The sequence below is a fragment of the Chiloscyllium plagiosum genome, unplaced genomic scaffold, assembly GCF_037043375.1.
Source record: "Chiloscyllium plagiosum isolate Xiang-an unplaced genomic scaffold, Cpla_swu_hap1 HiC_scaffold_20, whole genome shotgun sequence".
NCBI lineage: Eukaryota > Metazoa > Chordata > Chondrichthyes > Orectolobiformes > Hemiscylliidae > Chiloscyllium > Chiloscyllium plagiosum.
In genome coordinates this window covers 64,928,369-64,955,550 of record NW_028270158.1, presented here as the reverse complement: position 1 = coordinate 64,955,550, position 27,182 = coordinate 64,928,369, and the positions used below count along the sequence as shown (strand labels likewise).

The following is a 27,182-nucleotide window of genomic DNA, read 5'->3' as shown; positions in this document are numbered from 1 at the left end:
AGATAAATTAGGTGTAGGCAATAAATACTAGTTGAAAATGTGTTGCTGGAAAAGCGCAGCAGGTCAAGCAGCATCCAAGGAACAGGAGAATCGACGTTTCGGGCATAAGTCCTTCTTCAGCAATAAATACTGGCCCAGCCAGCAACACCCACATTCTGTGAATGAATGTTTTAATAAGTAAATAATGTTATTGACAGTTCATGAGCATTTGTCCTGAAGGTTATGTTGCCTGCCCAAATCACCTCAGCGCTGAAGAGGATCCTAGAGGAGAAGGGAAGGGATCCAGTTATCATTGTCCATGATGGTATCAATGACATTGATAGGACTGAAAAGAGGCTGTGCTGAAATATTTTGAACCATTTGGAGCTAAATTAAAAAGCAGAACCTCCATGGTAATAATGGATTACAACCTGGGTTACATCAAAGCTAGCACACGGTAAATAAAATCAAGGAGTTAAATACCTGGCTTAAAGATTGATGTGGGTGGAATAAGTTTTATGAGGCATTGGCATCTGTACTGGGGTAGAAAGATTAGATTCCCTGCCCTTCAAAGAGTAACCCACCCAGACCCATTCCCCTACATTTACCCCTGACTAATGGACCTAATACTATGGGTAATTTAGCATGGTCAATTCAGCTGGATTGTGGGAGGAAACCCATGCAGACACGGGGAGAACATGCAAACTCTACACAAACAGTGGTCCAAGGCTGGAATCAAACCTGGGTCCCTGGCACTGTAAGGCTGCAGTACTAGCCACTGACCCTTCGTGCCACCCCAGCCACCTAGCTGCCCGAAGCGAATGCGCTTCACTTGAACCATGCTGGAACCAATGTCCTGGTGAATTTGGGCTATAGAGTGGGCTTTAAATTATTTAGAGGAAGGAGAGATCAGAAGATGGGTTATGTAGGTTTACAAGGCAAGTAGATATGGCAACATTGCAGGGCAGCTGTTTGATAATGACACCCAGAAAGGAACAAGTGAGTCAGAACAGCATGGTGACTCAAAATGGCAACACAAGTGGTCAAGAAGGCATAAGGCATGCTTGTCTTCATTTCTCAGGCCATGGAGTATAAAAATTGCCAAGTCATGCTGGTCAGCTATACAGAACTTTAGTTAGGCCACATTTGGAATACAGTGTACAGTTCTGGTTATCACACTACCAGAAGGATGTGGAGGCTTGGAGAGGGCACAGAAATGGTTTACCAAAATGTTGCCTGGTTTGGAAGGAACTAGCTATAAGGAGAGATTGGACTAATTTGATTTGTTTTCACTTGAATATTGAAGGATGGTGGGGGCTGGCTGATAGAAGTTTATAAAATTACGAGAAATGGGGATAGAATGGATAGTGGAAGACATTTTCCCAGGGTAGAAATGTCAGTGACTAGGGAACAGAGGTTTAAGGCAAAAGGGAAAAAGTGAGGCCTGCAGATGCTGGAGATCAGAGTCAAAGAGTGTGGTGCTGGAAAAGCACAGCTAATCAGGCAGAATCAAAGGAACAGGAGCAACATTTCTCCTGCTTCTCGGCTGCTGCCTGACTGGCTGTGCTTTTCCACCACCACACTCTTCGACTTAAGATGAAGGGGGGTAAGTTTAAAGGAGATGTGAGAACTAGATTTCATAAACAGAGGGTGGTGAGTGCCTGGAGGGTGGTGAGTTGCCAGAGAAGATAGTAGAAGCAGACCCGGGTGGTTGAAGCAGGTCTTGGAAGGAGAAGCAGAATGAGTAAGAGGCATCTTGATAAATGCATGAACAGGCAGGGAATAGGGAGAGGCTGACTGCATAGAGACAAAGGTTTTTCTTTAGATTAGATTAGATTACTTACAGTGTGGAAACAGGCCCTTCGGCCCAACAAGTCCACACCGACCCGCCGAAGCGTAACCCACCCATTCCCCTACATTTACCCATTCCCCTACATTTACCCCTTTACCTAACACTACGGGCAATTTAGCATGGCCAATTCACCTGACCTTTAGAAAGGCATCATCTGTTGGCGCAGTCTTAGTGGGCCAAAGGGACTGTTCATGTGCTGTACTTTGAAATGGGTTTCTTAGCAATATGTGGTTTCAACTGAACATTTGTCACAAACCTCAGCACAGTAGCTGTAGTGCTGACAGACCTACTACTGAAAAAGCAAAGGTGGTGTGGGCTGAGAGATGATTGTCAGATTTTACAAGCTGAAGACCATTTTAATAAGTGATCTTGTTCTTGTAAGTCTGAACTTTAAGCAAGTCCTTAAAGTACCCATAGATTGCCTACAGTGTGGAAGCAAGCCATTCAGCCTGTCAAGTCCACACCAACCCTGCACAGGGCATCCCACCCATACCCATCCCACCCGATCCCTGCATTTTCCATGGTTGATCCACCTAACCGACACATCCCTGGATACGACAGGAAATCCATCTAACTTGTACATCTTTGGACTGTGGGAGAAACCAGAGCACCCGGAGGAAACCCCCACAAACAGAGGGAGAATGTGCAAACTCCACACAGACTATCACCCGAGTTTGGACTCAAACGCAGGTCTCCAGTGCTGTGAGGGAGCAGTGCTAACTACTGAGCTACTGTGCCCCCAACATGTCAGGGTACGGACTATCTTCCTTCAGGAAGGTGAATTCAGTGAGGCAGTTATATCATTTGTCCTATAATCCAGAAACTATGCAGCTGGGGTTAAATCCCACCATGACACATGGCAAAATCTCGAACAAAAATCTAATTTAGTGGTAGAATTGTAACCACAGTAGATTGTTGTTCGAAAAAATATCCACCTGGTTCACAAATAACCTTTAGGAAAGAAAATCTACCATCTTTATCTTGTCTGACCTACATGTGATACCAGACTCACAGCAAAAATTACCAGCCTCATCAGCAATGCCCATATCACCAAAACATGGAGTTTGTTTGTCTGAAATGATGTCAAGAAGCAATTCTTCACACATCGGTGGTGGAAACCTGGAACTCCAAATCTTCATGAAACTGTAACGAGTTAAGAAGATCAAACCAGAGATTGCTAAAAGCTGGCAATCGAAGACCAGTGGACCAAAGGTAGTCTGATGGAGTTAAGATAGGGATGGGCCATTATCTCCGTGAGCAGTGCGGAAGGCTTGAAGGACTGAATGACCTTTCCTGTGTGCTCTGAAATAAAAGCGAGCATCAGCCTCAGATTATTAAGTACCCTGGACTCAGATTACAAGCTACTTCCTGAATGATCATTGCTTTATAAACAGCAATTGGATATTTAATTCTTCACACAGCATTCCTTTGGACTACTCCACGCATTTCTGGGGAAATTTCTGGAACAGTTGCCAGTTTAGAAAGATTGACCCGTTTAAATCAGATCGAGTGTCTAATTAAGCGAGACAAAGACAATGCAATGGAAAGAATAATCAGGTTGCACTTAGACAGTGAAGAGCGGAAAATGTGTTGCTGGAAAAGCGCAGCAGGTCAGGCAGCATCCAAGGAGCAGGAGAATCGACGTTTCGGGCATAAGCCTTTCTTCAGGAATGAGGAAAGTGTGTCCAGCAGGCTAAGATAAAAGGTAGGGAGGAGGGACTTGGGGGAGGGGCGTTGGAAATGCGATAGGTGGAAGGAGGTTAAGGTGAGGGTGATAGGCCGGAGTGGGGGTGGGGGGGGCGGAGAGGTCAGGAAGAAGATTGCAGGTTAGGAAGGTGGTGCTGAGTTCGAGGGTTGGGACTGAGAAAAGGTGGGGGGAGGGGAAATGAGGAAACGGGAGAAATCTGAGTTCATCCCTTGTGGTTGGAGGGTTCCTAGGCGGAAGATGAGGCGCTCTTCCTCCAACCGTCGTGTTGCTATGGTCTGGCAATGGAGGAGTCCAAGGACCTGCATGTCCTTGGTGGAATGAGAGGGGGAGTTGAAGTGTTGAGCCACGGGGTGGTTAGGTATGTTGGTCCGGGTGTCCCAGAGGTGTTCTCTGAAACGTTCCGCAAGTAGGCGGCCTGTCTCCCCAATATAGAGGAGGCCACATCGGGTGCAGCGAATGCAGTAAATGATGTGTGTGGAGGTGCAAGTGAATTTGTAGCGGATATGGAAGGATCCCTTGGGGCCTTGGAGGGAAGTAAAGGGGGAGGTGTGGGCGCAAGTTTTGCATATCTTGTGCTTGCAGGGGAAGGTGCCGGGAGTGGAGATTGGGTTGGTGGGGGGTGTGGACCTGACGAGGGGGTTACGGAGGGAGTGGTCTTTTCGGAATGCTGATAGGGGAGGGGAGGAAAATATATCCCTGGTGGTGGGGACCGTTTGGAGGTGGCAGAAATGACGACGGATGATACGATGTATATGGAGATTGGTGGGGTGGTAGGTGAGGACCAGTGGGGTTCTGTCCTGGTGGTGATTGGAGGAGCGGGGCTCAAGGGCGGAGGAGCGGGAAGTGGAGGTGATGCTGTGCAGGGCATCGCCGACCATGTCTGGGGGGAATTTGCGGTCTTTGAAGAAGGAGGCCATCTGGGTTGTACGGTATTGGAATTGGTCCTCCTGGGAGCAGATGCGGCAGAGATGAAGGAATTGAGAATATGGGATGGTGTTTTTACAGGGGGCAGGGTGGGAGGAGGTGTAGTCTAGGTAGCTGTGGGAGTTGGTCGGTTTATAGTCAATGTCCGTGTTGATTCAGTTGCCCGAGATAGAAATGGAGAGGTCTAGGAAAGGGAGGGAGGAGTCTGAGACAGTCCAGGTGAATGTGAGGTCGGGGTGGAATGTGTTGGTAAAGTGGATGAACTGTTCAACCTCCTCGTGGGAGCACGAGGCAGCGCCGATACAGTCATCGATGTAGCGGATGAAAAGGTCGGGGGTGGTGCCAGTGTAGCTGCGGAAGATGGACTGTTCCACATACCCTACGAAGAGGCAGGCATAGCTGGGGCCCATGCGGGTGCCCATGGCTACTCCTTTGGTTTGGAGGAAGTGGGAGGATTGGAAAGAGAAGTTGTTCAGGGTGAGGACCAGTTCAGTCAGTCGAAGGAGGGTGTCAGTGGAAGGGTACTGGTTGGTTCGGTTGGAAAGGAAGAAGCGGAAGGCTTTGAGTCCTTCGTGATGGGGGATGGAGGTGTACAGGGATTGGATGTCCATGGTGGAGATAAGGCATTGGGGACCAGGGAAGCGAAAATCATGGAGGAGGTGGAGGGCATGGGTGGTGTCCTGAACGTAGGTGGGGAGTTCTTGGACTAAGGGGGACAGGACCGTGTCGAGGTAGGCAGAGATGAGTTCGGTGGGGCAGGAGCAGGCTGAGACAATGGGTCGGCCGGGGCCGAATCACAAACCTGACTGCCCCGGTCCTCACCTACCACCCCGCCAACCTCCATATACATCGTATCATCCGTCGTCATTTCCGCCACCTCCAAACGTACCCCACCACCAGGGATATATTTCCCTCACCTCCCCTATCAGCATTCCGAAAAGACCACTCCCTCCGTGACTCCCTCGTCAGGTCCACACCCCCCCCACCAACCCAACCTCCACTCCCGGCACCTTCCCCTGCAACCGCAAGAAATGCAAAACTTGCACCCACACCTCCCCCTTTACTTGCATCCAAGGCCCCAAGGGATCCTTCCATATCCGCCACAAATTCACCTGCACCTCCACACACATCATTTACTGCATCCGCTGCACCTGATGTGGCCTCTTCTATATCGGGGAGACAGGCTGCCTACTTGCGGAACGTTTCAGAGAACACCTCTGGGACATCCGGATCAACAAACCCAACCACCCCGTGGCTCAACACTTCAACTCCCCCTCCCACTCCACAAGGACATGCAGGTCCTTGGACTCCTCTATTGCCAGACCATAGCAACATGACGGCTGGAGGAAGAGCGTCTCATCTTCCGCCTAGGAACCCTCCAACCACAAGGGATGAACTCAGATTTCTCCCGTTTCCTCATTTCCCCTCCCCCCACCTTGTCTCAGTCCCAACCCTTGAACCAGCAATCTTCTTCCTGACCTCTCCGCCCCCACTCCCACTCCGGCCTATCACCCTTACCTTAACCTCCTTCCACCTATCGCATTTCCAACGCCCCTCCCCCCAAGTCCCTCCTCCCTACCTTTTATCTTAGTCCACTTGGCACACTTTCCTCATTCCTGAAGAAGGGCTCATGCCCAAAACGTTGATTGTCCTGTTCCCTGGATGCTGCCTGACCTGCTGCGCTTTTCCAGCAACACATTTTCAGCTCTGATCTCCAGTATCTGCAGCCCTCACTTTCTCCACATAAAACAACCAGTCCATTGTACATGTGTACAGATGCCAGACAATGGAATTGGTATATATCAGTATAAGTACCCAAATCATTGTATTAATTTTAACTCGCCAGTATTGCAATTGAAGATGAAGGTTAAGATTATGACATAAGGGTCAAAAAGTACAAACAGTTGAAATATAACATGACAGTTTAAATGAGTAAAATACAAGAGCTTACAGTGATGAGACAAGGAGTTAACTTGTCAATTGTAGGAAGCGAGGTTATGAAGGAAGTATGATGTTTCACAATTTCTTACATTACAAGAGTGAGTATGTTTTAACAGGATTTCTGTGACGTTGGGTCATTGAAGGTGCAGGTCTTTCTTTATCCTCAACTAAGTTGCACTTTAAGCTTTCATTCCACACTTGGTGTAGGCATGTTGAGGCAGCTGGGGGTGTATCAGATGGTCAAACTCTATTTTATTCTGAAGCAACATGGAATATGATGACTTCACATGATGCATGCCACTCCGGAGCCGCCTTTACTGCTGAAACCTTCACCAGATGATAGTTCCCTTTAATCTGAGGATGAATGGGAAAAACAAACTGCTCTGAAATGCTAAAGATCAAATGTTGCATATGGATAGAATTTGTGCATGTCAAAAGAGTAATGGAAGGCTGGCAAGGCAAAGTAATCATCTTTACGAATACATTATACAATATTAAAAATACAAAGACAAACAGCATTCGCTAAATAAGGAAGTCCAAATCTCATTATACCGACTGTGGATCAGTAATAGATTAACAGCACTCATGTTTCATCTTTATTTCCGTTTTATGGTTAGAAATATGTCAAAACCCATTTGCTCATGTCATTTATGCCATTAATACAAAAAAGCTTTTAAACTGACTCATCATAACTCCACATCTTCGCAAATGTGATTAAAACAATCTGGAGATAATGACGCAATAGTCACAGCAGGTCAGATACCATCAACATCCATTTCTTCCATGTTGCCTCAATGTAGAGAGACCCCTCAGTGTTTCACAGGCAGTGATCTCTGAGCAGGGAACAGAAGTGGAAAAGGTTAGGCTTGGTGGGGGGAAGGGGTGAGAAGTAAAAAAAGAAAAGGTTAAATAAGCCGCAACACACACAGCAGCACCCAGGAATTAGGAAAAGCCAAGGAAAAACACCTGTACAATGTATTCAGGAACAACGGGTACCCGATAAGTGCAGAGCAGAACTGGGTACTTCAGATGCTGGTGATTAGAGTGGTGCTGAAAAAGGATTCTTGATAAAGGGCTTTTGCCTGAAACTTCGATTTTCCTGCTCCTTGGATATTGCCTGACCCGCTATGCTTTTCCAGCACCACTCTAATCTTGACCCGATAAGCACAATCCGATGATCCCTGCACAACAGATCGAAACAGGAGACTCTTGCCACCCTAGAGACTTGGCATTCAAACAGGAACTACATTAACAAACACATTGATTTGGACCTCATTTACCAACCTCTCAGAAACAGAACCAGAAATGATATCACCCAGGACACACTAGGGCAACACACCAGGACCGATAAATAGCAAGCTGGACAGAACAGCAATGCTTCATCGGAGGCTCACTGACAACGTTACCTAGCATAGTGATGAAACGTCTGGGAACAAATCTACCAGCTCAGCGAGCAAACATGCGACCCCACCCAAACAGTAAAAGGTTTCGTTGGAGGAGCTTTTTTTTGGAAGAATATTTGGGAAGTTGTAAATGGAAGAAGATCCAGGATGTGTCTGCACCTCACCTGAAGATGCCACCAATGAGACAGGACAGGAAACGAGTGCCATCTGAACAGAGACAATGTGCAGGGACGGGAATCCAGAGGCTATGTGCAGGGATGGGAATCCAGAGACTATGTGCAGGGACGGGAATCCAGAGGCTATGTGCAGGGATGGGAATCCAGAGACTATGTGCAGGGACGGGAATCCAGAGGCTATGTGCAGGGATGGGAATCCAGAGGCTATGTGCAGGGATGGGGCTCCAGAGACTATGTGCATGGATGGGAATCCAGAGACTATTTGCTGGGATGGGAATACAGAGGCTATGTGCAGGGATGGGAATCCAAAGGCTATGTGCAGGGATGGGAATACAGAGACAATGTGCAGGGACGGGAATCCAGAGACAATGTGCAGGGACGGCAATCCAGAGACTATGTGCAGGGACGGGAATCCAGAGACTATGTGCAGGGACGGGAATCCAGAGGCTATGTGCAGGGATGGGAATCCAGAGACTATCTGCAGGGACGGGAATCCAGAGGCTATGTGCAGGGATGGGAATCCAGAGACTATCTGCAGGGATGGGAATCCAGAGACTATGAGCATGACTGGGAATCCAGAGACTACGTGCATGGATGGGAATCCAGAGATTATGTGCAGGAATGGGAATCTAGAGACTATGTGCAGGGATGGGAATCCAGAATTCTCTCTGATGGGATTAGGCCATACGGCAATTTGGAAACAAGGATAAGGGTCTGAAAACTTATAGATTGGGGTTCACGTAGTGAATTGACTGACATAGGGACAGGAAGTTTGGCAGTCCAGGCTTTTGTTCAAGGGATAACAATAATAAATCATATTTACATAACCTTATTAATGTGATAGAATGTTCCAAAGTGCCATGATGAAGCAAAATTTGATGCTGCCAAATAAGGAGATATTAGGACAATTGGCTCAAACTTGTGGAATGTCTCTTAAGAAGCACCAAAAAGGAAGGAGAAATAAAGAACCAGAGAAATTTTGGGTCAGAACTGCAGACCTTAGGGCTGAGGCAGCTGAAGGTAAGCCTTCCAGGTTATCAGCATTGAAATCTGGATGGGTAGTTTTTTCATGGCAGTTGGCAAGGAAACAAATTGGTGAAATCGGGTGTTTGGTTCATAAAAGCAGACAGGAATGGTGTGTGCCATAACAACCCTCCATTAGTAAGCTGCAGGAAGACGTAAACGTTTTTGTCATTCACAACATTACAATTGACAGAAAAGAATCTGACCTGAGTAAACACCAGGACCAAAACATGACCAAATCCAAATTAAACTCGTTTACAACGGAAAGAAAATTCCATGTGTCTCAAAGAATGTTCGGATTTCCCTCAAGCAGACATTACAGGGGAATTCAAACATTGCTCACAGATTAGTGACAATATAAATACTTCAAAGGTCAGTAAAGCAACTCGATCAGATATTGGTAATCACATGCATATAACCGTGTCACATTTGCAGAGATGGAGAGATGTGAACAAACTCAAGCCACGTGATTCAAAGTTAAAGTTGAAAAGTGCAATGGGAAGTTTATTCGTCTCAGTCAGTATCCAGAATGCATGAAGTGGAAGGCAATGCCCAATTTATTAGTTTCTGAGAGTGGAGTGAATAGACTGGGGCTTGTAGCGCGAAGGGGATAGTGAACAATGCAGCATGGAGGAGAGTGGGCCCAGCATTGTGGAGGGCAGAGAGAGCCCTGCAGTGCGGAGGGGAGAGTGGGCCCTGCAGTGTGGAGGGAAGAGTGAGCCCTGCAATGTGGAGGGAAGAGTGAGCCCTGCAATGTGGAGGGGAGAGTGACCCTGCAATGGAGAGGGGAGAGTGAGCCCTGCAGTGGGGAAGGGAGAGTGAGCCCTGCAGTGTAGAGGGGAGAGTGGGCCCTGCAGTGTGGAGGGAAGAGTGGGCCCTGCAGTGTGGAGGGGAGACTGGGCCCTGCAATGTGGAGGGGAGAGTGACCCTGCAATGGAGAGGGGAGAGTGGGCCCGGCAGTGCGGAGGGGAGAGTGAGCCTTGAAAATGGGGAGGGGAGAGTGAACTCTGCAATATAGAGGGGAGAGTGAGCCTGAAATGGGGAGGGGAGAGTGAGCCTGAAATGGGGAAGGGAGAGTGAGCCTGAAATGGGGAGGGGAGAGTGAGCCTGAAATGGGGAAGGGAGAGTGAGCCCTGCAGAGTGGAGGGGAGAGTGGGCCCTGCAGAGTGGAGGGGAGAGTGGGCCCTGCAATGGGGAGGGGAGAGTGAGCCCTGCAGTGTGGAGGGGAGTGTAAGCCCTGCAGTGTGGAGGGGAGAGTGAGCCCTGCAATGGGGAGGGGAGAGTGGGCCCTGCAGTGCGGAGGGGAGTGTGAGCCCTGCAGTGCGGAGGGGAGAGTGGGCCCTGCAATGGGGATGGGAGAGTGGGCCCCGCAGTGTGAAGGGGAGTGTGAGCCCCGCAAAGGGGAGGGGAGAGTGGGCCCTGCAGTGCGGAGGGGAGAGTGGGCCCTGCAGTGCGGAGGGGAGTGTGAGCCCTGCAGTGCGGAGGGGAGAGTGGGCCCTGCAGTGCGGAGGGGAGAGTGGGCCCTGCAGTGCGGAGGGGAGAGTGGGCCCTGCAGTGCGGAGGGGAGAGTGGGCCCTGCAGAGCGGAGGGGAGAGTGGGCCCTGCAGTGCGGAGGGGAGAGTGGGCCCTGCAGTGCGGAGGGGAGAGTGGGCCCTGCAGAGCGGAGGGGAGAGTGACCTTGCAGTGTGGAGGGGAGTGTGGGCCCTGCAGGTCGGAGGGGATTGTGAGGCCTGCAATGGGGAGGGGAGAGTGGGCCCTGCAATGGGGAGGGGAGTGTGGGCCCTGCAGTGTGGAGGGGAGCGTGGGCCCTGCAGTGTGGAGGGGAGAGTGGGCCCTGCAGTGCGGAGGGGAGAGTGGGCCCTGCAGTGCGGAGGGGAGAGTGGGCCCTGCAGTGCGGAGGGGAGAGTGGGCCCTGCAGAGCGGAGGGGAGAGTGACCTTGCAGTGTGGAGGGGAGCCTGGGCCCTGCAGGTCGGAGGGGATTGTGAGGCCTGCAATGGGGAGGGGAGAGTGGGCCCTGCAATGGGGAGGGGAGCGTGGGCCCTGCAGTGTGGAGGGGAGCGTGGGCCCTGCAGTGTGGAGGGGAGAGTGGGCCCTGCAGTGCGGAGGGGAGCGTGACCTTGCAGTGTGGAGGGGAGCCTGGGCCCTGCAGGTCGGAGAGGATTGTGAGGCCTGCAATGGGGAGGGGAGAGTGGGCCCTGCAATGGGGAGGGGAGCGTGGGCCCTGCAGTGTGGAGGGGAGAGTGGGCCCTGCAGTGCGGAGGGGAGAGTGGGCCCTGCAGAGCGGAGGGGAGAGTGACCTTGCAGTGTGGAGGGGAGCCTGGGCCCTGCAGGTCGGAGGGGATTGTGAGGCCTGCAATGGGGAGGGGAGAGTGGGCCCTGCAATGGGGAGGGGAGTGTCAGACTTGCAGTTTGGAGGGGAGTGTTGGCCCTGCAGGTCGGAGGGGATTGTGAGGCCTGAATTGGGGAGGGGAGAGTGGGCCCTGCAGTGTGGAGGGGAGAGTGGGCCCTGCAGTGTGGAGGGGAGCGTGGGCCCTGCAGTGTGGAGGGGAGCGTGGGCCCTGCAGGTCGGAGGGGATTGTGAGGCCTGAATTGGGGAGGGGAGAGTGGGCCCTGCAGTGTGGAGGGGAGAGTGGGCCCTGCAGTGTGGAGGGGAGCGTGGGGCCTGCAGTGTGGAGGGGAGCGTGGGCCCTGCAGGTCGGAGGGGATTGTGAGGCCTGCAATGGGGAGGGGAGAGTGGGCCCTGCAATACGGAGAGGAGAGTGAACCATGCAGTGTGGAGGGGAGAGTGAGCCCTGCAGTGCAGTGGGGAGAATGAGCCCTGCAGTGCAGTGGGGAGAATGAGCCCTGCAGTGCAGAGGGGAGAATGAGCCCTGCAGTGCAGTGGGGAGAATGAGCCCTGCAGTGCAGTGGGGAGAATGAGCCCCGCATTGGGAAGGGGAGAGTGGGCCCTGCAGTGCAGTGGGGAGAGTGGGCCCTGCAGTGCAGTGGGGAGAATGAGCCCTGCAGTGCAGTGGGGAGAATGAGCCCTGCAGTGCAGAGGGGAGAATGAGCCCTGCAGTGCAGTGGGGAGAATGAGCCCTGCAGTGCAGAGGGGAGAATGAGCCCTGCAGTGCAGTGGGGAGAATGAGCCCTGCAGTGCAGTGGGGAGAATGAGCCCTGCAGTGCAGTGGGGAGAATGAGCCCTGCATTGGGAAGGGGAGAGTGGGCCCTGCAGTGCAGTGGGGAGAGTGTGCCCTGCAGTGCAGTGGGGAGAGTGAGCCCTGCATTGGGAAGGGGAGAGTGGGCCCTGCAGTGCAGCGGGGAGAGTGAGCCCTGCAGTGCAGTGGGGAGAGTGAGCCCTGCATTGGGAAGGGGAGAGTGGGCCCTGCAGTGCAGCGGGGAGAGTGAGCCCTGCATTGGGAAGGGGAGAGTGGGCCCTTCAATGGGGAGGGGAGAGTGGGCCCTGCAGTGCAGAGGGGAGAGAGGGCCCTGCAGTGCAGAGGGGAGAGAGGGCCATGCAATATGGAGGGGAGAGTGACCCCTACAATGGGGAGGGGAGAGAGTGCCCTGCAATGGGGAGGGGAGTGTGGGCCCTGCAATGGGGAGGGGACTGTGGGCCCTGCAATGGGGAGGGGAGTGTGGGCCCTGCAATGGGGAGGGGAGAGTGAGCCCTGCAATGGGGGGGGGGGGGGGAGAGAGAGAGTGAGCCCTGCAATGGGTGTGGGAGGGGAGAGTGGGCCCTGCAATGGGGAGGGGAGAGTGAGCCCTGCAATGGGGGGGGGAGTGTGGGCCCTGCAATGGGGAGGGGAGAATGGGACATGCAGTGCGGAGGGCAGAGTGGGCCCTGCAATGGGGAGGGCAGAGTGGGCCCTGCAATGGGGAGGGGAGAGTGAGCCCTACAATGGGGAGGGGAGAGTGGGCCCTACAATGGGGAGGGGAGAGTGGGCCCTGCAGAGTGGAGGGGAGTTTTGGTCGTGCAATGTGAAGGGGTGTGTGGGTCGCGCAGTGTGGAGGGGAGACTGAGCCCTGCAATGGGGGGTGGGGGGTGAGTACCCCTGTAGTGTGGAGGGGAGTGCGAGCCCTGTACAGTGGAGTGGAGTGTGGGCCCTGCAGTGTGGAGGGGAGAGTGGGCCCTGCAGTGTGGAGGGGAGTGTGAGCCCTGCAGTGTGGAGGGGAGAGTGGGCCCTGCAGTGCGAAGGGGAGTGTGGGACATGCAGTGCGGAGGGGAGAGTGGGCCCTGCAGTGCGAAGGGGAGTGTGGGACATGCAGTGTGGAGGGGGGAGTGGGCCCTGCAGCAGCGGAGGGGAGTGTGGGACATGCAATGGGGAGGGGAGTGTGGGCCCTGCAATGGGGAGGGGAGAGTGAGCCCTGCAATGGAGGGGGGGGGGGGGGAGGGAGAGAGAGAGTGAGCCCTGCAATGGGGGGGGGGGGGGGGGGGGGGGAGTGAGCCCTGCAATGGGGAGGGGAGAATGGGACATGCAGTGCGGAGGGGAGAGTGGGCCCTGCAATGGGGAGGGGAGAGTGAGCCCTGCAATGGGGAGGGGAGTGTGAGCCCTATAATGGGGAGGGCAGTGTGAGCCCTGCAGTGCGGAGGGGAGAGTGCGCCCTGCAGTGTGGAGGGGAGAGTGGGACCTGCAGTGTGGAGGAGAGAGTGGGCCCTGCAGTGTGGAGGGGAGAGTGGGCCCAGCAGTGTGGAGGGGAGAGTGGGCCCAGCAGTGTGGAGGGGAGAGTGGGCCCAGCAGTGTGGAGGGGAGAGTGGGCCCAGCAGTGTGGAGGGGACAGTGGGCCCAGCAGTGTGGAGGGGAGAGTGGGCCCAGCAGTGTGGAGGAGAGAGTGGGCCCAGCAGTGTGGAGGGGAGAGTGGGCCCAGCAGTGTGGAGGGGAGAGTGGGCCCAGCAGTGTGGAGGGGAGAGTGGGCCCAGCAATGGGGAGGGGAATGTGAACCCTGCAATGGGGAGGGGAGAGTGGGACCTGCAATGGGGAGGGGAGTGTGGGCCCTGAAATGGGGAGGGGAGTGTGAACCCTGCAATGGGGAGGGGAGAGTGGGACCTGCAATGGGGAGGGTAGTGTGGGCCCTGAAATGGGGAGGGGAGTGTGAACCCTGCAATGGGGAGGGGAGAGTGGGACCTGCAATGGGGAGGGGAGTGTGGGCCCTGAAATGGGGAGGGGAGTGTGGGCCCTGCAATGGGGAGGGGAATGTGAACCCTGCAATGGGGAGGGGAGAGTGGGCCCTGCAGTGCGGAGGGGAGAGTGGGCCCTGCTGTGTGGAGGGGAGAGTGGGCATTGCAGTGTGGAGGGGAGAGTGGGCCCTGCAGTGCGGAGGGGAGAGTGGGCCCTGCTGTGTGGAGGGGAGAGTGGGCATTGCAGTGTGGAGGGGAGAGTGGGCCCTGCAGTGCGGAGGGGAGAGTGGGCCCTGCAGTGCGGAGGGGAGAGTGGGCCGTGCAGTGCGGAGGGGAGAGTGGGCCCTGCAGTGCGGAGGGGAGAGTGGGCCCTGAAATGGGGAGGGGAGAGTGGGCCCTGAAATGGGGAGGGGAGTGTGGGCCCTGAAATGGGGAGGGGAGTGTGGGCCCTGAAATGGGGAGGGGAGTGTGGGCCCTGCAATGGGGAGGGGAATGTGAACCCTGCAATGGGGAGGGGAGAGTGAGCCCTGCAATGGGGGGGGGGGGGGAAGAGAGTGAGCCCGGCAATGGGTGGCGGGGGAGAGAGTGAGCCCTGCAATGGGGGGGGGAGGGGGGCGAAGAGAGTGAGCCCTGCAATGGGGGGGGGGGGGGGAGAGAGAGTGAGCCCTGCAATGGGGGGGGGGGGAGAGAGTGAGCCCTGCAATGGGTGGGGGGGGAAGTGGGTGAGCCCTGCAATGGGTGGGGGGGGGAAAGAGGGTGAGCCCTGCAATGGGTGGGGGGGGGGGGAGGGTGAGCCCTGCAATGGGTGGGAGGGGGGGGGGAGAGTGAGCCCTGCAATGGGTGGGGGGGGGGGGGGGGGGAGAGTGAGCCCTGTAATGGGAAGGGGAGAATGAGCCCTGCAATGGGGAGGGGAGGGTGAGCCCTGCAATGGGGAGGGCAGAGTGGGCCCTGCAATGGGGAGGGGAGAGTGAGCCCTACAATGGGGAGGGGAGAGTGGGCCCTACAATGGGGAGGGGAGAGTGAGCCCTCAATGGGGGGGGGCGGGGGAGAGAGTGAGCCCTGCAATGAGGGGGGGGGGGGGAGAGAGTGAGCCCTGCAATGGGTGGGGGAGGTGGGGGGGGGGAGAGTGAGCCCTGCAATGGGGGGGGTGGGGGGGGGGGGAGAGAGTGAGCCCTGCAATGGGGGGTGGGGGGGAGAGAGTGAGCCCTGCAATGGGGGGGGGGGGGAGAGAGTGAGCCCTGCAATGGGGAGGGGAGAGTGGGCCCTGCAATGGGGAGGGAGGAGTGGGCCCTGCAATGGGGAGGGGAGAGTGGGCCCTGCAGTGCAGAGGGGAGAGTGGGCCCTGCAGTGCGGAGGGGAGAGTGAGCCCTGCTGTGCGGAGGTGAGAGTAGGCCCTGCAGTGCGGAGGGGAGAGTAGGCCCTGCAGTGCGGAGGGGAGAGTGGGCCCTGCAATGGGGAGTGGAGAGTGGGCCGTGCAATGGGGAGGGGAGAGTGGGCCCTGCAGTGCGGAGGGGAGAGTGGTCCCTGCAGTGCGGAGGGGAGAGTGGTCCCTGCAGTGCGGAGGGGAGAGTGGTCCCTGCAGTGCGGAGGGGAGAGTAGGCCCTGCAGTGCGGAGGGGAGAGTGGGCCCTGCAGTGCGGAGGGGAGAGTGGGCCCTGCAGTGCGGAGGGGAGAGTGGGCCCTGCTGTGCGGAGGGGAGAGTGAGCCCTGCAATGGGGAGTGGAGAGTGGGCCCTGCAATGGGGAGTGGAGAGTGGGCCCTGCAATGGGGAGTGGAGAGTGGGCCCTGCAATGGGGAGTGGAGAGTGGGCCGTGCAATGGGGAGTAGATAGTGGGCCCTGCAGTGTGGAGGGGAGTGTGGGCACTGCAGTGTGGAGGGGAGTGTGGGCCCTGCAGTGTGGAGGGGAGTGTGGGCCCTGCAGTGTGGAGGGGAGTGTGGGCCCTGCAGTGTGGAGGGGAGTGTGGGCCCTGCAGTGTGGGCCCTGCAGTGTGGAGGGGAGTGTGGGCCCTGCAGTGTGGAGGGGAGTGTGGGCCCTGCAGTGTGGAGGGGAGTGTGGGCACTGCAGTGTGGAGAGGAGTGTGGGCCCTGCAGTGTGGAGGGGAGTGTGGGCCCTGCAGTGTGGAGGGGAGTGTGGGCCCTGCAGTGTGGAGGGGAGTGTGGGCCCTGCAGTGTGGAGGGGAGTGTGGGCCCTGCAGTGTGGAGGGGAGTGTGGGCCCTGCATTGTGGAGGGGAGTGTGGGCCCTGCATTGTGGAGGGGAGTGTGGGCCCTGCAATGGGGAGGGGAGAGTGGGCCCTGCAATGGGAGGGGAGAGTGGGCCCTGCAATGGGAGGGGAGTGTGAGCCCTGCAATGGGAGGGGAGTGTGAGCCCTGCAGTGCGGAGGGAAGAGTGAGCCCTGCAGTGCGAAGGGGAGAGTGAGCCCTGCAGTGTGGAGGGGAGAGTGGGCCCTGCAGTCTGGAGGGGAGTGTGGGCCCTGCAGTGTGGAGGGGAGTGTGAGCCCTGCAGTCTGGAGGGGAGAGTGGGCCCTGCAGTGCGGAGGGGAGAGTGAGCCCTGCAGTGCGGAGGGGAGAGTGAGCCCTGCAGTGTGGAGGGGAGAGTGAGCCCTGCAGTGTGGAGGGGAGAGTGAGCCCTGCAGTGCGGAGGGGAGAGTGAGCCCTGCAGTGCGGAGGGGAGTGTGAGCCCTGCAGTGCGGAGGGGAGTGTGAGCCCTGCAATGGGAAGAGGAGAGTGGTCCCTGTAATCGGGAGGGGAGAGTGGGCATTGCAATAGGGAGGGGAGAGTGGGCATTGCAATAGGGAGGGGAGAGTGGGCATTGCAATAGGGAGGGGAGAGTGGGCATTGCAATAGGGAGGGGAGAGTGGGCCCTGCAATAGGGAGGGGAGAGTCGGCATTGCAATAGGGAGGGGAGAGTGGGCATTGCAATAGGGAGGGGAGAGTGGGCCCTGCAATAGGGAGGGGAGAGTGGGCATTGCAATAGGGAGGGGAGAGTGGGCATTGCAATAGGGAGGGGAGAGTGGGCCCTGCAATAGGGAGGGGAGAGTGGGCCCTGCAATAGGGAGGGGAGAGTGGGCCCTGCAATAGGGAGGGGAGAGTGGGCCCTGCAATGGGGAGGGGAGTGTGAGCCCTGCAATGGGGAGGGGAGTGTGAGCCCTGCAAAGGGGAGGGGAGTGTGGGCCCTGAAATGGGGAGGGGAGTGTGAACCCTGCAATGGGGAGGGGAGAGTGAACCCTGCAATGGGGAGGGGAGAGTGGGCCCTGCAGTGCAGAGGGGAGAGTGGGCCGTGCAGTGCGGAGGGGAGAGTGGGCCCTGCAGTGCGGAGGGGAGAGTGGGCCCTGAAATGGGGAGGGGAGTGTGGGCCCTGAAATGGGGAGGGGAGTGTGGGCCCTGCAATGGGGAGGGGAGAGTGGGCCCTGCAATGGGAGGGGAGAGTGGGCCCTGCAATGGGGAGGGGAGAGTGGGCCCTGCAATGGGGAGGGGAGAGTGGGCCCTGCAGTGCGGAGGGGAGAGTGGGCCCTGCAGTGCGGAGGGGAGAGTGAGCCCTGCAGTGCGGAGGGGACAGTAGGCCCTGCAGTGCGGAGGGGAGAGTGGGCCGTGCAATGGGGAGTGGAGAGTGGGCCGTGCAATGGGGAGTGAAGAGTGGGCCGTGCAATGGGGAGGGGAGAGTGGTCCCTGCAGTGCGGAGGGGAGAGTGGTCCCTGAAGTGCGGAGGGGAGAGTGGGCCCTGCAGTGCGGAGGGGAGAGTAGGCCCTGCAGTGCGGAGGGGAGAGTGGGCCCTGCAGTGCGGAGGGGAGAGTGGGCCCTGCAGTGCGGAGGGGAGAGTGGGCCCTGCAGTGCGGAGGGGAGAGTGGGCCCTGCAGTGCGGAGGGGAGAGTGGGCCCTGCTGTGCGGAGGGGAGAGTGAGCCCTGCAATGGGGAGTGGAGAGTGGGCCCTGCAATGGGGAGTGGAGAGTGGGCCCTGCAATGGGGAGTGGAGAGTGGGCCCTGCAATGGGGAGTGGAGAGTGGGCCGTGCAATGGGGAGTAGATAGTGGGCCCTGCAGTGTGGAGGGGAGTGTGGGCCCTGCAGTGTGGAGGGGAGTGTGGGCCCTGCAGTGTGGAGGGGAGTGTGGGCCCTGCAGTGTGGAGGGGAGTGTGGGCCCTGCAGTGTGGGCCCTGCAGTGTGGAGGGGAGTGTGGGCCCTGCAGTGTGAAGGGGAGTGTGGGCCCTGCAGTGTGGAGGGGAGTGTGGGCCCTGCAGTGTGGAGAGGAGTGTGGGCCCTGCAGTGTGGAGGGGAGTGTGGGCCCTGCAGTGTGGAGGGGAGTGTGGGCCCTGCAGTGTGGAGGGGAGTGTGGGCCCTGCAGTGTGGAGGGGAGTGTGGGCCCTGCAGTGTGGAGGGGAGTGTGGGCCCTGCATTGTGGAGGGGAGTGTGGGCCCTGCATTGTGGAGGGGAGTGTGGGCCCTGCATTGTGGAGGGGAGTGTGGGCCCTGCAATGGGGAGGGGAGAGTGGGCCCTGCAATGGGAGGGGAGAGTGGGCCCTGCAATGGGAGGGGAGAGTGGGCCCTGCAATGGGAGGGGAGTGTGAGCCCTGCAATGGGAGGGGAGTGTGAGCCCTGTAGTGCGGAGGGAAGAGTGAGCCCTGCAGTGCGAAGGGGAGAGTGAGCCCTGCAGTGTGGAGGGGAGAGTGGGCCCTGCAGTCTGGAGGGGAGTGTGAGCCCTGCAGTCTGGAGGGGAGAGTGGGCCCTGCAGTGCGGAGGGGAGAGTGAGCCCTGCAGTGCGGAGGGGAGAGTGAGCCCTGCAGTGCGGAGGGGAGAGTGAGCCCTGCAGTGCGAAGGGGAGAGTGAGCCCTGCAGTGTGGAGGGGAGAGTGAGCCCTGCAGTGCGGAGGGGAGAGTGAGCCCTGCAGTGCGGAGGGGAGTGTGAGCCCTGCAATGGGAAGAGGAGAGTGGTCCCTGTAATCGGGAGGGGAGAGTGGGCATTGCAATAGGGAGGGGAGAGTGGGCATTGCAATAGGGAGGGGAGAGTGGGCATTGCAATAGGGAGGGGAGAGTGGGCATTGCAATAGGGAGGGGAGAGTGGGCCCTGCAATAGGGAGGGGAGAGTGGGCATTGCAATAGGGAGGGGAGAGTGGGCATTGCAATAGGGAGGGGAGAGTGGGCCCTGCAATAGGGAGGGGAGAGTGGGCATTGCAATAGGGAGGGGAGAGTGGGCATTGCAATAGGGAGGGGAGAGTGGGCCCTGCAATAGGGAGGGGAGAGTGGGCCCTGCAATAGGGAGGGGAGAGTGGGCCCTGCAATAGGGAGGGGAGAGTGGGCCCTGCAATAGGGAGGAGAGAGTGGGCCCTGCAATGGGGAGGGGAGTGTGAGCCCTGCAATGGGGAGGGGAGTGTGAGCCCTGCAAAGGGGAGGGGAGTGTGGGCCCTGAAATGGGGAGGGGAGTGTGAACCCTGCAATGGGGAGGGGAGAGTGGGCCCTGCAGTGCGGAGGGGAGAGTGGGCCGTGCAGTGCGGAGGGGAGAGTGGGCCCTGAAATGGGGAGGGGAGTGTGGGCCCTGCAGTGCGGAGGGGAGAGTGGGCCCAGCAGTGTGGAGGGGACAGTGGGCCCAGCAGTGTGGAGGGGAGAGTGGGCCCAGCAGTGTGGAGGAGAGAGTGGGCCCAGCAGTGTGGAGGGGAGAGTGGGCCCAGCAGTGTGGAGGGGAGAGTGGGCCCAGCAGTGTGGAGGGGAGAGTGGGCCCAGCAGTGTGGAGGGGAGAGTGGGCCCAGCAGTGTGGAGGGGACAGTGGGCCCAGCAGTGTGGAGGGGAGAGTGGGCCCAGCAGTGTGGAGGAGAGAGTGGGCCCAGCAGTGTGGAGGGGAGAGTGGGCCCAGCAGTGTGGAGGGGAGAGTGGGCCCAGCAGTGTGGAGGGGAGAGTGGGCCCAGCAATGGGGAGGGGACTGTGAACCCTGCAATGGGGAGGGGAGAGTGGGACCTGCAATGGGGAGGGGAGTGTGGGCCCTGAAATGGGGAGGGGAGTGTGAACCCTGCAATGGGGAGGGGAGAGTGGGACCTGCAATGGGGAGGGTAGTGTGGGCCCTGAAATGGGGAGGGGAGTGTGAACCCTGCAATGGGGAGGGGAGAGTGGGACCTGCAATGGGGAGGGGAGTGTGGGCCCTGAAATGGGGAGGGGAGTGTGGGCCCTGCAATGGGGAGGGGAATGTGAACCCTGCAATGGGGAGGGGAGAGTGGGCCCTGCAGTGCGGAGGGGAGAGTGGGCCCTGCTGTGTGGAGGGGAGAGTGGGCATTGCAGTGTGGAGGGGAGAGTGGGCCCTGCAGTGCGGAGGGGAGAGTGGGCCCTGCTGTGTGGAGGGGAGAGTGGGCATTGCAGTGTGGAGGGGAGAGTGGGCCCTGCAGTGCGGAGGGGAGAGTGGGCCCTGCAGTGCGGAGGGGAGAGTGGGCCCTGCAGTGCGGAGGGGAGAGTGGGCCGTGCAGTGCGGAGGGGAGAGTGGGCCCTGCAGTGCGGAGGGGAGAGTGGGCCCTGAAATGGGGAGGGGAGAGTGGGCCCTGAAATGGGGAGGGGAGTGTGGGCCCTGAAATGGGGAGGGGAGTGTGGGCCCTGAAATGGGGAGGGGAGTGTGGGCCCTGCAATGGGGAGGGGAATGTGAACCCTGCAATGGGGAGGGGAGAGTGAGCCCTGCAATGGGGGGGGGGGGGGAAGAGAGTGAGCCCGGCAATGGGTGGCGGGGGAGAGAGTGAGCCCTGCAATGGGGGGGGGAGGGGGGCGAAGAGAGTGAGCCCTGCAATGGGGGGGGGGGGGGAGAGAGAGTGAGCCCTGCAATGGGGGGGGGGGGAGAGAGTGAGCCCTGCAATGGGTGGGGGGGGAAGTGGGTGAGCCCTGCAATGGGTGGGGGGGGGAAGAGGGTGAGCCCTGCAATGGGTGGGGGGGTGGGGGGGGGGGGAGGGTGAGCCCTGCAATGGGTGGGAGGGGGGGGGAGAGTGAGCCCTGCAATGGGTGGGGGGGGGGGGGGGGGAGAGTGAGCCCTGTAATGGGAAGGGGAGAATGAGCCCTGCAATGGGGAGGGGAGGGTGAGCCCTGCAATGGGGAGGGCAGAGTGGGCCCTGCAATGGGGAGGGGAGAGTGAGCCCTACAATGGGGAGGGGAGAGTGGGCCCTACAATGGGGAGGGGAGAGTGAGCCCTCAATGGGGGGGGCGGGGGAGAGAGTGAGCCCTGCAATGAGGGGGGGGGGGGGGAGAGAGTGAGCCCTGCAATGGGTGGGGGGGGTGGGGGGGGGGAGAGTGAGCCCTGCAATGGGGGGGGTGGGGGGGGGGGGAGAGAGTGAGCCCTGCAATGGGGGGTGGGGGGGAGAGAGTGAGCCCTGCAATGGGGGGGGGGGGGAGAGAGTGGGCCCTGCAATGGGGAGGGGAGAGTGGGCCCTGCAATGGGGAGGGAGGAGTGGGCCCTGCAATGGGGAGGGGAGAGTGGGCCCTGCAGTGCAGAGGGGAGAGTGGGCCCTGCAGTGCGGAGGGGAGAGTGAGCCCTGCTGTGCGGAGGTGAGAGTAGGCCCTGCAGTGCGGAGGGGAGAGTAGGCCCTGCAGTGCGGAGGGGAGAGTGGGCCCTGCAATGGGGAGTGGAGAGTGGGCCGTGCAATGGGGAGTGAAGAGTGGGCCGTGCAATGGGGAGGGGAGAGTGGGCCCTGCAGTGCGGAGGGGAGAGTGGTCCCTGCAGTGCGGAGGGGAGAGTGGTCCCTGCAGTGCGGAGGGGAGAGTGGTCCCTGCAGTGCGGAGGGGAGAGTAGGCCCTGCAGTGCGGAGGGGAGAGTAGGCCCTGCAGTGCGGAGGGGAGAGTGGGCCCTGCAGTGCGGAGGGGAGAGTGGGCCCTGCAGTGCGGAGGGGAGAGTGGGCCCTGCTGTGCGGAGGGGAGAGTGAGCCCTGCAATGGGGAGTGGAGAGTGGGCCCTGCAATGGGGAGTGGAGAGTGGGCCCTGCAATGGGGAGTGGAGAGTGGGCCCTGCAATGGGGAGTGGAGAGTGGGCCGTGCAATGGGGAGTAGATAGTGGGCCCTGCAGTGTGGAGGGGAGTGTGGGCACTGCAGTGTGGAGGGGAGTGTGGGCCCTGCAGTGTGGAGGGGAGTGTGGGCCCTGCAGTGTGGAGGGGAGTGTGGGCCCTGCAGTGTGGAGGGGAGTGTGGGCCCTGCAGTGTGGGCCCTGCAGTGTGGAGGGGAGTGTGGGCCCTGCAGTGTGGAGGGGAGTGTGGGCCCTGCAGTGTGGAGGGGAGTGTGGGCACTGCAGTGTGGAGAGGAGTGTGGGCCCTGCAGTGTGGAGGGGAGTGTGGGCCCTGCAGTGTGGAGGGGAGTGTGGGCCCTGCAGTGTGGAGGGGAGTGTGGGCCCTGCAGTGTGGAGGGGAGTGTGGGCCCTGCAGTGTGGAGGGGAGTGTGGGCCCTGCATTGTGGAGGGGAGTGTGGGCCCTGCATTGTGGAGGGGAGTGTGGGCCCTGCAATGGGGAGGGGAGAGTGGGCCCTGCAATGGGAGGGGAGAGTGGGCCCTGCAATGGGAGGGGAGTGTGAGCCCTGCAATGGGAGGGGAGTGTGAGCCCTGCAGTGCGGAGGGAAGAGTGAGCCCTGCAGTGCGAAGGGGAGAGTGAGCCCTGCAGTGTGGAGGGGAGAGTGGGCCCTGCAGTCTGGAGGGGAGTGTGGGCCCTGCAGTGTGGAGGGGAGTGTGAGCCCTGCAGTCTGGAGGGGAGAGTGGGCCCTGCAGTGCGGAGGGGAGAGTGAGCCCTGCAGTGCGGAGGGGAGAGTGAGCCCTGCAGTGTGGAGGGGAGAGTGAGCCCTGCAGTGTGGAGGGGAGAGTGAGCCCTGCAGTGCGGAGGGGAGAGTGAGCCCTGCAGTGCGGAGGGGAGTGTGAGCCCTGCAATGGGAAGAGGAGAGTGGTCCCTGTAATCGGGAGGGGAGAGTGGGCATTGCAATAGGGAGGGGAGAGTGGGCATTGCAATAGGGAGGGGAGAGTGGGCATTGCAATAGGGAGGGGAGAGTGGGCATTGCAATAGGGAGGGGAGAGTGGGCATTGCAATAGGGAGGGGAGAGTGGGCCCTGCAATAGGGAGGGGAGAGTGGGCATTGCAATAGGGAGGGGAGAGTGGGCATTGCAATAGGGAGGGGAGAGTGGGCCCTGCAATAGGGAGGGGAGAGTGGGCATTGCAATAGGGAGGGGAGAGTGGGCATTGCAATAGGGAGGGGAGAGTGGGCCCTGCAATAGGGAGGGGAGAGTGGGCCCTGCAATAGGGAGGGGAGAGTGGGCCCTGCAATAGGGAGGGGAGAGTGGGCCCTGCAATGGGGAGGGGAGTGTGAGCCCTGCAATGGGGAGGGGAGTGTGAGCCCTGCAAAGGGGAGGGGAGTGTGGGCCCTGAAATGGGGAGGGGAGTGTGAACCCTGCAATGGGGAGGGGAGAGTGAACCCTGCAATGGGGAGGGGAGAGTGGGCCCTGCAGTGCAGAGGGGAGAGTGGGCCGTGCAGTGCGGAGGGGAGAGTGGGCCCTGCAGTGCGGAGGGGAGAGTGGGCCCTGAAATGGGGAGGGGAGTGTGGGCCCTGAAATGGGGAGGGGAGTGTGGGCCCTGCAATGGGGAGGGGAGAGTGGGCCCTGCAATGGGAGGGGAGAGTGGGCCCTGCAATGGGGAGGGGAGAGTGGGCCCTGCAATGGGGAGGGGAGAGTGGGCCCTGCAATGGGGAGGGGAGAGTGGGCCCTGCAGTGCAGAGGGGAGAGTGGGCCCTGCAGTGCGGAGGGGAGAGTGAGCCCTGCAGTGCGGAGGGGACAGTAGGCCCTGCAGTGCGGAGGGGAGAGTGGGCCCTGCAATGGGGAGTGAAGAGTGGGCCGTGCAAAGGGGAGGGGAGAGTGGTCCCTGCAGTGCGGAGGGGAGAGTGGTCCCTGAAGTGCGGAGGGGAGAGTGGGCCCTGCAGTGCGGAGGGGAGAGTAGGCCCTGCAGTGCGGAGGGGAGAGTGGGCCCTGCAGTGCGGAGGGGAGAGTGGGCCCTGCAGTGCGGAGGGGAGAGTGGGCCCTGCAGTGCGGAGGGGAGAGTGGGCCCTGCAGTGCGGAGGGGAGAGTGGGCCCTGCAGTGCGGAGGGGAGAGTGGGCCCTGCTGTGCGGAGGGGAGAGTGAGCCCTGCAATGGGGAGTGGAGAGTGGGCCCTGCAATGGGGAGTGGAGAGTGGGCCCTGCAATGGGGAGTGGAGAGTGGGCCCTGCAATGGGGAGTGGAGAGTGGGCCGTGCAATGGGGAGTAGATAGTGGGCCCTGCAGTGTGGAGGGGAGTGTGGGCCCTGCAGTGTGGAGGGGAGTGTGGGCCCTGCAGTGGGGAGGGGAGTGTGGGCCCTGCAGTGTGGAGGGGAGTGTGGGCCCTGCAGTGTGGGCCCTGCAGTGTGGAGGGGAGTGTGGGCCCTGCAGTGTGGAGGGGAGTGTGGGCCCTGCAGTGTGGAGGGGAGTGTGGGCCCTGCAGTGTGGAGAGGAGTGTGGGCCCTGCAGTGTGGAGGGGAGTGTGGGCCCTGCAGTGTGGAGGGGAGTGTGGGCCCTGCAGTGTGGAGGGGAGTGTGGGCCCTGCAGTGTGGAGGGGAGTGTGGGCCCTGCAGTGTGGAGGGGAGTGTGGGCCCTGCATTGTGGAGGGGAGTGTGGGCCCTGCATTGTGGAGGGGAGTGTGGGCCCTGCATTGTGGAGGGGAGTGTGGGCCCTGCAATGGGGAGGGGAGAGTGGGCCCTGCAATGGGAGGGGAGAGTGGGCCCTGCAATGGGAGGGGAGAGTGGGCCCTGCAATGGGAGGGGAGTGTGAGCCCTGCAATGGGAGGGGAGTGTGAGCCCTGTAGTGCGGAGGGAAGAGTGAGCCCTGCAGTGCGAAGGGGAGAGTGAGCCCTGCAGTGTGGAGGGGAGAGTGGGCCCTGCAGTCTGGAGGGGAGTGTGAGCCCTGCAGTCTGGAGGGGAGAGTGGGCCCTGCAGTGCGGAGGGGAGAGTGAGCCCTGCAGTGCGGAGGGGAGAGTGAGCCCTGCAGTGCGGAGGGGAGAGTGAGCCCTGCAGTGCGAAGGGGAGAGTGAGCCCTGCAGTGTGGAGGGGAGAGTGAGCCCTGCAGTGCGGAGGGGAGAGTGAGCCCTGCAGTGCGGAGGGGAGTGTGAGCCCTGCAATGGGAAGAGGAGAGTGGTCCCTGTAATCGGGAGGGGAGAGTGGGCATTGCAATAGGGAGGGGAGAGTGGGCATTGCAATAGGGAGGGGAGAGTGGGCATTGCAATAGGGAGGGGAGAGTGGGCCCTGCAATAGGGAGGGGAGAGTGGGCATTGCAATAGGGAGGGGAGAGTGGGCATTGCAATAGGGAGGGGAGAGTGGGCCCTGCAATAGGGAGGGGAGAGTGGGCATTGCAATAGGGAGGGGAGAGTGGGCATTGCAATAGGGAGGGGAGAGTGGGCCCTGCAATAGGGAGGGGAGAGTGGGCCCTGCAATAGGGAGGGGAGAGTGGGCCCTGCAATAGGGAGGGGAGAGTGGGCCCTGCAATAGGGAGGAGAGAGTGGGCCCTGCAATGGGGAGGGGAGTGTGAGCCCTGCAATGGGGAGGGGAGTGTGAGCCCTGCAAAGGGGAGGGGAGTGTGGGCCCTGAAATGGGGAGGGGAGTGTGAACCCTGCAATGGGGAGGGGAGAGTGGGCCCTGCAGTGCGGAGGGGAGAGTGGGCCGTGCAGTGCGGAGGGGAGAGTGGGCCCTGAAATGGGGAGGGGAGTGTGGGCCCTGCAGTGCGGAGGGGAGAGTGGGCCCTGAAATGGGGAGGGGAGTGTGGGCCCTGAAATGGGGAGGGGAGTGTGGGCCCTGCAATGGGGAGGGGAGAGTGGGCCCTGCAGTGCGGAGGGGAGAGTGGGCCCTGAAATGGGGAGGGGAGTGTGGGCCCTGAAATGGGGAGGGGAGTGTGGGCCCTGCAATGGGGAGGGGAATGTGAACCCTGCAATGGGGAGGGGAGAGTGAGCCCTGCAATGGGGGGGGGGGGGGGAAGAGAGTGAGCTCTGCAATGGGTGGCGGGGGAGAGAGTGAGCCCTGCAATGGGGGGGGGAGGGGGGCGAAGAGAGTGAGCCCTGCAATGGGGGGGGGGGAGAGAGTGAGCCCTGCAATGGGGGGGGGGGGATAGAGAGTGAGCCCTGCAATGGGGGTGGGGGGGAGAGAGTGAGCCCTGCAATGGGTGGGGGGGGAAGTGGGTGAGCCCTGCAATGGGTGGGGGGGGGAAGAGGGTGAGCACTGCAATGGGTGGGGGGGGGGAGAGGGTGAGCCCTGCAATGGGTGGGGGGGGGAAGAGGGTGAGCCCTGCAATGGGTGGGGGGGGGGGGAGAGTGAGCCCTGCAATGGGTGGGGGGGGGGGAAGAGTGAGCCCTGCAATGGGTGGGGGGGGGGGAGAGTGAGCCCTGCAATGGGTGGGGGGGGGGGTGGGGGGGAGAGTGAGCCCTGTAATGGGAAGGGGAGAATGAGCCCTGCAATGGGGAGGGGAGTGGAGGGTGAGCCCTGCAATGGGGAGGGGAGGGTGGGCCCTGCAGTGCGAAGGGGAGTGTGGGACATGCAATGGGGAGGGCAGAGTGGGCCCTGCAATGGGGAGGGCAGAGTGGGCCCTGCAATGGGGAGGGGAGAGTGAGCCCTACAATGGGGAGGGGAGAGTGGGCCCTACAATGGGGAGGGGAGAGTGAGCCCTGCAATGGGGGGGGGCGGGGGAGAGAGTGAGCCCTGCAATGAGGGGGGGGGGAGAGAGTGAGCCCTGCAATGGGTGGGGGGGTGGGGGGGTGGGGGGGGGGGGAGAGTGAGCCCTGCAATGGGGGGGGGGGGGGGGGGGGGGAGAGAGTGAGCCCTGCAATGGGGGGGGGGGGGGGGGAGAGAGTGAGCCCTGCAATGGGGGGGGGGGGGGGAGAGAGTGAGCCCTGCAATGGGGGGGGGGGGGAGAGAGTGAGCCCTGCAATGGGGAGGGGAGAGTGGGCCCTGCAATGGGGAGGGGAGAGTGGGCCCTGCAATGGGGAGGGGAGAGTGGGCCCTGCAGTGCGGAGGGGAGAGTGGGCCCTGCAATGGGGAGGGGAGAGTGAGCCCTACAATGGGGAGGGGAGAGTGGGCATTGCAGTGTGGAGGGGAGAGTGGGCCCTGCAG

General features: G+C 60.0%; 1 long non-coding RNA gene across 1 annotated transcript in view; it reads right to left on the bottom strand.

Moving 5' to 3' along the window:
• Window positions 1-6,319: 6,319 nt before the first annotated feature.
• LOC148146642 (uncharacterized) overlaps window positions 6,320-27,182 on the bottom strand; it is a 61,814-nt gene continuing 40,951 nt past the window's right edge. The window contains exons 3-4 of the long non-coding RNA XR_015760639.1: window positions 7,088-7,237; window positions 6,320-6,758 (exon numbers count right to left, since the gene is read on the bottom strand). This is a non-coding gene — a long non-coding RNA (uncharacterized LOC148146642). The remainder of the gene's footprint in view (window positions 6,759-7,087; window positions 7,238-27,182) is intronic.